General features: G+C 36.2%; 1 protein-coding gene across 5 annotated transcripts in view; it reads left to right on the top strand.

Annotated features, from left to right (window-relative positions):
- Positions 1–2,968: 2,968 nt before the first annotated feature.
- The window catches only part of LOC136029565 (E3 ubiquitin-protein ligase HECTD1-like), a 36,759-nt gene continuing 27,043 nt past the window's right edge, over positions 2,969–12,684 (top strand). For 4 of the 5 annotated variants that reach the window (XR_010618075.1, XR_010618074.1, XR_010618073.1 and 1 more), the window contains exon 1: positions 2,969–3,061. The gene's annotated coding sequence lies outside the window, so the exon portion shown is untranslated. Of the gene's footprint in view, positions 3,062–3,086; positions 3,136–12,684 lie in introns of those variants that run through there. The other variant, XM_065708051.1, reaches the window with a different exon arrangement.

Below are 12,684 nucleotides of genomic sequence, written 5' to 3'. Positions count from 1 at the left end.
ATCAAAACAGACTGGTTTTAGGGGGGTTTTCATTCCATATCAGGAAGCAGAAACAAGAAAGACCCATAAGGATTCGAGATTAGGAACCATTATTAAGGTCTTCAAATAAGTAGACGCAGCGATCTGTAACGACCATAGAGGAATCGACCTCCTTTACATTCCAGGAAGAATTTTCTGCATATCAATCCCAACAGGATTACAAGCTGTCTAAAATCCTTATCTACGTAAGAACGAACATGGCTTCAAGCTAAATAGGTACTTTGCAGACTTGATCTTCACAATACCCATAATGCTTGAACGATTTTAGACACCGTCTACACATGTGTTTTGCCAACTTCGAGAAAGTATTTTGCACAACTTTATGGCCGATCCTAATCTACTACAGTTATCCAAGGGCTGATCCCCCTTATAATTGCAATGTGTAAAGAGACGAAGTGCAGCTTTAAAACCTCAAAGGGCAATACGAGCAATTTCAGTCATGGCAGGAGTCAAACAGGGATGCACACTGCCTTCATTCTTGTTCATTCTCATAGTCAAATACATATTTAGACAAATAGAGGGGTAGAAAATCAAGATTATGGGCTGTTGATTGCAGGATTTAGAATTGACAGATGATAGTTGTCTGTTAGATGCAGATAAGAACAAGCTGCAAAAGATTTTTAACAAACTAGCAGATAGAGCTGAGCAGTTGGAGCTTAGTAGAAATACAACTAAAACAAAAGCAATTTCTTTTACCAAGTAGATTCTTAACACCCAGCTTAAGACTGAGTCCATTACCGATTTTAGGTACTTTGTAACACAGTATCATGCAGTGACGATTCCAAAGAAGAGTTGAAAACTCGTGTAGCCCCGGCATTCCAATGACTTTGACCGGTTTGGAGTTTTACTAGACTGAACCCATGTTTGTCCCGTTTCAAATTCCTTTCGGTCCTAGCATATGTAATTAAGATCCTAAAACTTAGACCTGAGCAAGAATAACATCTGACTGCACATGGAAACAGTTGTCCACAAAGGATGCTAAGATTAATTGGAAGGAAAAGGATAACTATCAAGGAAATTCACCGATTCACATATCAAACAGGCATGTCTGATATAATCAGACAGCAGAGATGGTAGTACATAGACTATATATTTCGCATGCCAGAATTCAGATTGTTCAAATGCTTCTCCATAGGCATGCTTCTCCAGGACGCAAGACGACGGGGAAGTTTGGAAAATATATTTCCAAGAAAATGCGAACGAGACAGGTGTGCCACCAAGACAAATGGCCACCGACAGGTGTGCCGCCACCGAGACAGGTGTGCCACCACCAATCCAAGGGTGGGAAAATACTTACACTGGTGCCTACTTACGAGGCAATTGGAGGCTCTTCACTGACGCCCTGTATGCTTTAAGAAGTACAACAGGAACTAAGGTTTAAGGATCAAGTAACTGAGATGTTAGCCAACTTCTTCTTTACTCTTCAGACATATCTCTTTAAACACTTTATCCCATGTATTCGTGACTTTGTGTCTATTTTATACTGCTTTTGATCCTTTGAATAAACTACTGGATAATTTCTGTTATTCTAAATCAAATTACCTACGGTCCGCTTTATCACTTTTATTTTTTTTCAGAATTCCTAGCTCGAAACTATAATCTATAATTGAAGTTTAATTAACTCAACTTCGCTGCATTTCTGCTGTATACGCACAACAAAATACAAGTTAAGTTGTCTCTGGTATCGTTTGAGTTTGGTTATGAAATATCTTAACAACTTCCAATATCACTGGCTAGAAATACTTCCTAAACTATACTGGCTCAAAATTTGGTTCTATACTATAACTGTGTACTAAAGAACCAAATCCATTCTCCCTTCTGTTTACTGGCTCAAATTTTGGCTCCATGCTATGACTGCATAACAAAGAACTAATCCTGCTCTCTGTTATTCTATAGGCTCAAAGTTTGGCTCCTTATTATAACTGCATAATAAAGAACCAATCCGGTTCTCCGTTCTGTTTACTGGCTCAAATTTTAGCTCCATACTATAATTGCATACTAGAGAACTCATCATGCTCTCCGTTCTTTTTACTGGCTCAAAATTTTGCTCCATGCTATAACTGCATGCCAAAGAGCCAGTCATGCTCTCTGTCATTTTGCTGGCTCAAAATTTGTTTCCATACTATAACTGCGCACGAAAGAACCGATCCAGTTCTCTGTTCTTTTTACCGGCTCAAATTTTGCTCCATGCTATAATTGCGTACTTAAGAACAAATCTGGTTCTCTGTTCTTTTAATTGCTCAAATTTTAACTCCAAAATAAAGCTGCATAGTAAAGAACCAGTCATGCACTCCATTATTATTCTGGCTCATAATTTAGTTCTATACTATAACCACATACTAAAGAACCAATCCAGTTCTCCGTTCGTTTTACTTGTTCATAATTTAGCGCTGTTGTATAGCGCTGTTGTATAACTACATACTAAAGAGCCGATGAGGCTCTCCTTTATTTTACTGGTTTAAAATCTGAAATAGCAGCAACGGATATAAATAACAACAAATAGTCTTGTGGTGGTGTAGTTTGGTTTGATCTCAGCTTGGTAATTCAAGACCTAAATTTTGAACTCAGCTGTAGTGTCATGCTACATGACCCACGCAAGGACTAAGGATGAAATTGGTTGAGAAATGTCGATATTCTTTTTATCTAACAACAATGAATAGGGACGCGGCTTTATTTCGCTGAAATATTTATTTCGCTGAACCGATTCGCTCTTTTCTGAAATACAATCTGACAGAAAATATAACGGAAAATGGTTCGGAGATTCTGTAGTGCTACCTATATAATCATCTATAATGTAACTATTTATTCAAACATTACTATTTATAATTTGCAAATTGCTTTTTTCAATTCGTTTCATTAGTACTTTATTTCTTAAGTATGATTTTAAATATGTATACTATTATTAGGTCAATCACAATAACCAGAAATATTTTTGTACATATCCACCAGAAAAGAAAATTATTTAAAAAATTTAACTGCCTAGGATTCTGATTGAATTTTATAGGTCTTGTCTTTCTCTGCGGTAGGTCATTTTAAGCATTCAAAGATAATTTTCCTAAAGGGAAAGGTATTATAGACTCTAGAGCACAAATCAGGGTCAGTATACGCATGATTATATATCTGACACAGGGATAAAGTTAAAATGGGCTACTACTTGATTCCTCTATTTTATATTATTTCCAAACATATTAGGTATAGGCCAATCATTTCATTTGTGAATGCATTATCCCACTCCCCCTGGTGGTCCCATCCAAGGGATTAATATTTACGTCTCTGGTAAAATTATAGTTTATTTACTTTTGGCTATCTTGGAAAGGGGTTAGGTTAGGAAAATGGAACTTTCAGGGATGGGTCTAGCCTACAGGTTAAAGAATATCCTTGGAAGGTATTTTGAAGTAGGCTACTCACCTCCACTTACCCCTCTAGAGGGCCCTGAAATTCACCTACATGACAGATCTATAGCCTATCTATTGAAATTTTGACAAAACAACATTTTACCTTAATTTCAGTTAACAGTTGCCTTTTCACTGCCTTTAGCTCTGAAACTGCAATTCTTGTTATTTGAGCAAAATTCTGAGCCATATCAATGTTTTTTTTTTTTTTCAAAATTTAGGATGTGTACTTGCATTTATTTAAATCCTTATATAGCCTATTGGGATTGAGCAAAGGGTAAAATTCTAGTTAATTGACTTCTTGCTATCTCAGAAATGGTTTAGGTTAGGAATATGAAACTTTCAGGGATGGGTCTACAGGCTAAAGCATGTCCTGGGAAGGTATTTTGAAGTACCCACCTCCACTCCTTCCCCCTCTAGGAGGGCCCTGAAATTTGCCTACATGACAGGTCTATACCTATTGATATTTTGACAAAACAACATTTTACATTAATTTTCAGTTACTAGTTGCTTTTTCTCTGCCTTTAGTTCTGAAAATGCAGTTCCTGTTATTTGAGTAGAATTTTGAGCTATATCAATGTTTTTTTTCAAAATTTAGGAGATGTAGGCTATTTGCATATCTTTAAAACCTTGTAAAATGGAATTAAGCAAAGTTATGAAGCTGAAACCAATTTTGTTGTACTTCAATTAAGCAGAAGATCTATTTTGCAAGGTTTCACTTTTATAACACACATATTTTTAAAGGTCATCAAAGGTCAGGGCCCTCTAGAGGGAGAAGGAGTGGAGGTAGTTGCTTCAAAACACCTTCCCAGGACATAATTTAGTCTGTAGATTCATCCCTAAAAGTTTCATTTTCCTAACCAAAACCCTTTCTAAGATAGCAAGAAGTCAATTAACTAGAATTTTACCAAGCAAAGTTGTGAAGCTGAAAAAATTTTGTTGTACTTCATTCAAGCAGAGGATCTATTTTCCTAGGTTTCACTTTTATAACACACATATTTTTAAAGATCATTAAAGGTCAGAACCCTCTAGAGGGAGAAGCAGTTGAAGAAGTTACTTCAAAATACCTTTCTGATATATACTTTAGCCTTTAGACCCATCCCTGAAAGTTTCATTTCCTAGCCTAACCCCTTTCCATTGCTTAGATAACCAATGTTTATTCCCAGCTCCCTTGAAGGCTTCCACATTAGGGGTTGAGACTTCTCCTTTGCTTAGGGAGCTCCAGAGCCCCACAACAATTTAGAAAGAAGCTGTTCTGTAGTCTGATGTTGGCCTGTTTTCAGTACAGCTTATTGATGTGTTCTGTAGTTCTTGTTGACCAGTCAAGTTCAAGCATATTTTTTTTTGCAAGGGCTGAGTTTGCAGCATTTAAACATGCCATTATGACATCCCCATGCTTCCATTGATAAGAGAGGGTAGGGATCTGTCCTGCCTCCAGGCAGGATAATGAGTTGGAGATAATAGTTTTGAGATTGTCTCTTTAGGATCTCAATGCTTGTTGATAGCAGAGCATCAGAAAGTTTAGAAAACCATGTTTTGACCAAGATTGGTCCAGGATTGCTCATGTACTTCCATGAAGGGATTTCAATGTCTAAGTTGGTAGAAATAAGAGTATATAGTATGTTAGCCTAGATAAATTTTGTGTAAGGTAAAGAAAACAGTAATAGTCAATAAATGCTAAAATTTTGCAGGCATAGCAATCTAGGGCAAAAGAACTTTTTTTTGGAAAACATCACCTTTAGCATCCTAAGAAAACAAAGACAGGTTTTCAGACTGCCACTATTTTATTACAGTATTATGCAATGTGATTACAATAACAAATTACTTTAAATCACAGCTTGGAGTGAAATAAGGACTTTGATCCTGTTGAATCACTCCTTGTGATGACAGTTGTATACATGGTTGATTAGATTCTAGTAGAAGATTCTGGTGCTTCCCAGTCAAATCTCCATGGTTTGTCACTCCACTCAGCATCCAGACGGCATTTGAATACATCTGTTGATTCAGCAGAAACAGCATTCTCCTTGAGGTTGTTCCAGAGGTTCACAATAAGTTCAAGAAGAAGCTGCATCTTGCTCTAGTCTTTGCATGAAGTTTGCAGATTTGTTTTGGGTGTCCTCATGTTATGTTGGAGGGGTCAATCTCCAGTAGCTCATTTTCTTGATTGGTATAGAGAAGTTTGTGTGCCAGGATAATATCCCTATGTTTCTGCCTGTAGACTAAAGAGAGGAGGTTGAGTTCTCTCAGCCATTCACTGTAGGGCTTGTTTTCCATACTGGCAATCAGCTTAGTGGCCCTTCATTGGAATTGCTCAAGCACTACCTTGTCCTTTTTGAATCAAGGGGTGGCCAGGATGTTCCCCACCTCCAAACATGGTTGTACCAGTCCTTTGTAGAGCTTGGTGATTACATGTCTACTTCTGCTGGTAAATGCTGCATTTAATGATGCCTAGGGCTCTGCTAGCATTGGCTGAGATCTTCTGTGAGTGGGAGCTGAATTTCAACAGGGAGTCTACAATAACTCCAAGGTCTCTCTCCTCCTGAACATGCTCCAGTATTTGGTTACTCTCAGGGTTTTGGGTCATTAGGTATTGTTCCTTTGGGTTATTGTGTTCAAAGTGTATGACCTTGCATTTTTCAGTGTCGAATTCCAGCAACCATCTTTTGACCCAGGAGCACATGTGGTTGAGATCAGTTTGGAGGGATTGGCAGGCAGAAGGGGTATTGGCAGGACCTATGAGTTTTGAATCATCCTCATAGAGAGTGGTTTTATTACTGGTGATAAGGACTAGCTCATTTACATATATATTGAACAGGGCAGGGTTCAGGACACTGCCCTGGGGGACCCTGCTGGTGACTTTGACTTCATCAGAGAGTGTGTGACTGTTTGGTCCAGAGGTCACTTTCACTTGCTGCATTTGGTCCCTCAGAAAATCCTCGATCCAACTGATCACGTTTGGACAAAGAGACAGGGTGCATAGCCTGTGAATGAGGTAGCAGTGACAAACTTTGTCAAAAGCTTTGGCTAGATCCAGCAGGATTATATCCACTGGTACTCCTTTTTCTAGTAGGTCAGTTACAAGACTATGAGACTCAAGATGGTTTGTATCCACGGATTTCTTAGAACGAAAACTGTGCTGGCTGCTGCTGATGAGTGAGTTAGCCTCAAGATGGTGGATGATGTGTTTGTTGACAATTCTCTCCATGACCTTGCATGCCACACAAGTAAGGCTGATAGGTCTATAGTTTGCCGCTGAAGTTTTGCTACCCTTCTTATGAATTGGGATGACTATTGCCTTCTTCCAATCCCTTGGAAGCTTTCCTTGTGTTAGCAACAAGTTAAAATAATTTTACCAGGGGCGCTGAAATAGCAGGGCTTAACAAGATTGCGCCTTTTATCAGCCTTCTTGGAAAATTTTCACCAATACTTTTTCATCATAAATTCAAAATATGGTCTCTGTTCTGACAAGTAATTGAAAGGAAAAAAAGCATATTTAGTTTTTGTGATTTATAGAATAAATGTCAAGCAATAAAAGATGCATTTTTAGAATCAGAAGATATTTAGCTTTCTGTTAATAAGTGACTAAAACTCAAAGGATATATACGTCTATGTAAGATAGCTGGTATTGCTGAAAAGAAGCCCATTTAGGTAAATCAGTAAACTAATAATTTCAAGTGTTTGATCTTACAATTTTAATAATAATCATATTAATGTATAACATGGATTTTTAGCTATTTCTTGGTGTATACAATTTTTCTCAATACATATTTGGTAGTTATATTAAAGGGTTTAAATGCTATATAATTTTGCTCAATTGGATACTGTTGTTTTTACAGTTATAATCATTATAATATTCAGTCTTAAAAGGTCCACACTTGCTGTGGCCACAATACCCAACGTTTGTTGAGGTGCTTTGGATGAAACTTTTTTTTTATTATTGTTTGAAGTCAGGTGGTGCTGTAATTATTTTGCCCTGGGCACTAACAGCCCTAGGAATGACCCTGTCTACATGATGACAAAACTGATACTTGGGTGTATAGGATTGTTGTGATTACTGTTAATAGTAAATATCTCTATCTAGTAGTGTCTAGGGTTAATTTAAAGCTGAGATTTAAGAAGAGTAACTACCTTCCAGGAAGGTATTATACTGGTTGACTCTAGGATTAGAATTTGAGAGAAACTTTCCAGGAACAATTGAACTAGACAGTCTAAGATTTAACAATGCAGAAGATGAGTGAAATAAATTTTGGAAAATAATGTTTGTAGTTGCTCATGGTGTCTTAGGAAAGAAATGCAGCTAGGAATATTAGTGACAATGTTTTGGACTTAGATTATGCTGATGATTTAAGAATATTTTATTTATTTATTTATTTTTTATTTATTAATACCAAATATGGTAAGCTTTCAAGCTTGTCGCAATAAATATAATAAATAGAAGTTATGACAACATAATACACGACATAATACATAATACAACTGACAACATAGTACACACATATAAATCGATGAAAATAACAACTACAACAAACACTGACAAATAATACTTTAAATTATTTAAAAATGAATTACTTTGAAAATTTGTTTCTGCTAGTCTTGTTTTGAATTTATTTATGTCGTCTGTTAGAAATGTTTTAGGTGGAAGGTCATTCCATGGCTTCCACACCCTGCTGTAAAATGAATGTTGGCCTATTTTCCTTTTTGAAAGTGAGGGGTACAATTTATGTGGTTGATAATGGGTCCTGTTAGTGTCATTAAATGTGAAGAACTGTGATGTACTTATATTATCAATGCCTTTGATTATACAGAATGTGTTAATAATGTCTGCCCTATCCCTTCGGAATTGAAGACTTGACAATCCTAGCCTGTGCAGTCTATTTTCATACGGCAAATGTTTCAAATAAGGTACAAGCTTAGTTGCTCTTTGCTGTATTTTTTCAACCCTTGCTCTGTTAGATGAAAGTGTGAGCAAAATGAATGAATTTTTAGAGGTTTTGTGAGTTCAGGATGCTAAAATAGACTTGAAAATTTATTAATGTTAAGAAGACATAAGTCACTAAGGCTAGGAATAAGTGAAGATGAAAAGGTGACATTGGGTAACAAAAAGATTGATCAGGTTGGGAGCTTCACTTACCTTGGTAGTATTATTAGTAAAGATGGTGGGAGCAGTGAAAATGTTAAAAGCAGAATAGCTAAGGCTCAGGATGTTTTTCATAGTTAAAACAAAGTTTGGAAGAATAGAAAGATAAGTCTGCAAACCAGGATTAGAATATTGGAAGCTACAGTGATGACAGTGGTCAAATATGGCTCTGAAGCATGGGCACTCCAAAAAGCAGATTAAAATTTACTAGATGTTTTCCAGAGAAATTGCCTACAGATTGTTCTGGTTACCTGGCTGACTGACCATATTTTAAACAGTAGGTTGTACAAAAAATGTGGTTCAATCCCACTTTCTATGGCTATAATGAAAGAGAGGTTGAGATGGCTAGGCCACATTCTGTGGATGAAGGATGACAGATTGCCAAAGATTGTCCTTTTTGGCTAGCCATCTGGGGCTACATGCACATCAGGTCGTCCTTGTCTGGGTTGGGAGGATGTCATAAATAAAGATTTAAAGGAAATGGAAACTTCCTGGGAGGGTGTAAAGAGGGAGGCTTTGAATAGATTAGGTTGGAGGAGGAGTGTACATATTTGTGTTGGCCTCAGGCAGCTTGGTGCTGCAGTGAGTTATTAGTAGTATTAGTAGTAGTAATAGAGAGGAGGAGTTACTTATACAGGAGTTATTTGAAGAATTAGTCATATGAAAATAGAGGAATATAAAGAAACTTACAGAAAATTAAAATATGAATCAAGGAGGTGTGAAATTGAGCCCACGGATAATATTAGTAAAGATTTGGTAGATACAGCCAGGTGACATAATATGTAGTCAATATGGACTAGGCCAAGTTAAAGAAAGAAATGGGGCCACAGTTAGTGATAAGGAAAGAGTTAAAGAAAAAGGCCAGAATATTTTGAGAATAGGCTAATATGTTACAGAGTTTGAGGAATCAGAAAAATGGACAATCGAAGAAAGGATTGTACAAACAATTAAATTAAAAAAGATATTGAGATTAAATATGTTTCAAAAGGTTACAAAAACTTCAGAATAGAGCTGTAAAGTTATTATCAGAATTTTATGATTCTGATAATGTTCCTGATCATGAGCATTTTAAAAAGAATAAGTTAATGGATGTATCTCAAATTCGTGATTACCAGGTTGCAATTTTCTCGTATAAACATTTGACTCATGGTGTCTTAGGAAAGAAATGCAGCTAGGAATATTAGTGACAATGTGACAATGTTTTGGAATTAGATTATGCTGATGATTTGAGCATATTAGATGAAAGTGTGAGCAAAATGAATGAACTTTTAGGGGTTTTGTGAGTTCAGGGTGCTAAAATAGACTTGAAAATTATTAATGTTAAGAAGACATAAGTCACTAAGGCTAGAAATAAGTGAAGATGAAAAGGTGACATTGGGTAACAAAAAGATTGATCAGGTTGGGAGCTTCACTTACCTTGGTAGTATTATTAGTAAAGATGGTGGGAGCAGTGAAAATGTTAAAAGCAGAATAGCTAAGGCTCAGGATGTTTTTCATAGTTAAAACAAAGTTTGGAAGAATAGAAAGATAAGTCTGCAAACCAGGATTAGAATATTGGAAGCTACAGTGATGACAGTGGTCAAATATGGCTCTGAAGCATGGGCACTCCAAAAAGTAGATGAAAATTTACTAGATGTTTTCCAGAGAAATTGCCTACAGATTGTTCTGGTTACCTGGCTGACTGACCATATTTTAAACAGTAGGTTGTACAAAAAATGTGGTTCAATCCCACTTCCTAGGGCTATAATGAAAGAAAGGTTGAGATGGCTAGGCCACATTCTGTGAATGAAGGATGACAGATTGCCAAAGATTGTCCTTTTTGGCTAGCCATCTGGGGCTACACGTAAAGCAGGTCGTCCTTATCTGGGTTGGGAGGATGTCATAAATAAAGATTTAAAGGAAATGGGAACTTCCTGGAAGGGTGTAAAGAGGGAGGCTTTGAATAGATTAGGTTGGAGGAGGAGTGTACATAGCTGGGTTGGCCTCAGGCAGCTTGGTGCTGCAGTGAGTTATTAGTAGTATTAGTAGTAGTAATAGAGAGGAGGAGGGGCTTATACAGGAGTTATTTGAGGAATTAGTCATATGAAAATAGAGGAATATAAAGAAACTAACAGAAAATTAAAATATGAATCAAAGAGGTGTGAAATTGAGCCCATGGATAATATTAGTAAAGATCTGGTAGATACAGCCTGGTGACATAATATGTAGTCAATATGGACTAGGCCAAGTTAAAGAAAGAAATGGGGCCACAGTTAGTGATAAGGAAAGAGTTAAAGAAAAAGGCCAGAATATTTTGAGAATAGGCTAATATGTTATAGAGTTTGAGGGAAAGACACGTCATCAATGGTGTTTATGTTTTTGTTGCTGCAACAGACCCTTGCAAAATGGTTTGGCTTCTTGCACTGTGTGCATATTTTTCCCTTCGCAGAACATGCATTATTGTTCAAGTAAGGTTCACCACAAAAATAGCATTATCTGCCCTTGGGGTGGTTATTAGAAGAAGCTTTCTGATTTTAGAAACTATTCTGGCTTGGACCATGTGTGATTGCATCAACTTCCTGCTTGATAGATATTGGTTTACTCTACTGAATGACTTTAGCTGAGCTTGAGCTCTGTTTTGTGGGTTCTACATTTTGATACTGCACTCTCAAGAGTTAATGAGTCACTTTCTGCTAACAGTTTCTCTTGAATAGCTTGGTTTTGAATTCCATAGACAATATAGTCACAAATCATTTCATCTTGTTCTGTATACAGACATAGTTTGACCAATGTTTTTAATTCTTTAATGGACCTTTCAATACTTTCGTTTTCTAACTGGCTCCACTTCTGGAAGGTGTATCTTGCAAATCCAGTGTTTTCCTTTGGGCTTGCATAGTCTTTAATGTATTTGATAAGGGGTTTGATTTTGTTGTCTTCACTCCTTTCTATTGTGAAAGCATTGATGATCTCTTGTCCCGTTTCTCCCATCCAGATAATCAGCTAGGCACAATGAGATATTTGTGTATTTTCTGTCAGGGGCATATAAGGATCAACAGGGCATGCTGTTCAAATCGATTCCATTCATCTGCCAAGGAGACGGCATCCCAGTTGATAGATGGCTGTTGGACCTCCATAGTGCTGTTAGATTTCAATGTCAAGATTCCACTTCTGACACCATGTAATGATTGTTATTAATGTATTTATTTAACCCTAGCTCCTATAAAGAAAAGTGAGCAATATTAGCAAGCATAGCACACATCCAAGAATAAACACAAGCACTGTCAAAGCAATCATAATCACTACAGCTCACTGTCTTTTTTTTGTTATTTCTTTCATTTGATATGTTATAAGATAAGATAACTTTCAATAGGTTATGACAAGCTCTAATAGAGCTAAATTTGCTTCATATCTCCAGTAAAAGAAAGCAAGATAATGAAACAAGCAAGACAAAAGTTAAAAAATCAATTGACCAAAAAAATACCATCAATCAAGTCTATACATTAATGTTTTTTTCTAGCCAAATGTATAAAACAAACTATCCTAGAAAAACTTGTAAGGGTCTTAGTTTGAGTAAAAATTAAAGTTTACTAAGATTTAATAAAAGTTTTGTAAAAAATTAATAAGATTTGAAAAAGTCATCACGAGCTTTAATAGAGCTAAATATGCTTCATATCTCCAGTAAATAGAAAGTAAGATAATGAAACAAACGAGACAAAAGTTAAAAAATCAATCAACCAATGATCAATAAAAATTTAATACAAATTAGAAAATATAATATTAAAACAAATCCATGTCCAAGAACTAAAATGAATTTTCTATAATTAATGACCAAAAAAGTAGAGGTGGGCAGGGGGTTAAAATAATACTTTTACGAAAAACAACTATCACAGGCTAAAATAAAAACTAGCCAAATTTCCATTCCAAGTTAAATACTGTAAAAATAAGATTAATTGAAATCAAGTTGTTAAAATCATTAAGGATATGAGAAGAATCAGAAATGTGGACAATTGAAGAAAGGATTGTGCAAACAATTAAATTAAAAAAGATATTGAGATCAAATAAACATCCCAAATGGGCAAAACAAAAGTGCTCTAGAATAAAGGAGATGAAACCTTTTTTGGAACCTCCCTCTGAGAC

This window comes from Artemia franciscana, chromosome 7, assembly GCF_032884065.1.
Source record: "Artemia franciscana chromosome 7, ASM3288406v1, whole genome shotgun sequence".
NCBI classification, from domain to species: Eukaryota; Metazoa; Arthropoda; class Branchiopoda; order Anostraca; family Artemiidae; genus Artemia; species Artemia franciscana.
This window is presented reverse-complemented; position numbering and strand designations above follow the sequence as displayed.